This window comes from Mizuhopecten yessoensis, unplaced genomic scaffold, assembly GCF_002113885.1.
Source record: "Mizuhopecten yessoensis strain PY_sf001 unplaced genomic scaffold, ASM211388v2 scaffold9643, whole genome shotgun sequence".
In the NCBI taxonomy this organism is placed as follows: domain Eukaryota; kingdom Metazoa; phylum Mollusca; class Bivalvia; order Pectinida; family Pectinidae; genus Mizuhopecten; species Mizuhopecten yessoensis.
In genome coordinates, this window is record NW_018408150.1 from 11,708 (window position 1) to 12,094 (window position 387).

Consider the following 387-nt stretch of genomic DNA (forward strand, 5'->3'; position numbering starts at 1 on the left):
TACATATAACAGTTTAACGTTATATGTGAACCACGACATACAACAATTTATCGTTAAATGTGAACCATGAGATACAACAGAGTGATGTTTAGTGTGATCCAAGACATACATCAGAGTGTAGTTAAGTGTAAACCATGACATTTAACAGTTTGTCGTTAAGCGTAGACCACGACATATAACAGAGTGAAGTTTAATGTGAACCACGACATACACCATAGTGTCGTTAAGTGTGAACCATGACATATAACAGTGTGTCGTTAGTGTGAACCATGACATATAACAGTTTGTCGTTAAGTGTGAACCACTACATACAACAGTTTTTCGTTAGGTGTAAACCATGAGATACAACAGGGTGATGTTAAGTGTGATCCAAAACATACAACAGTG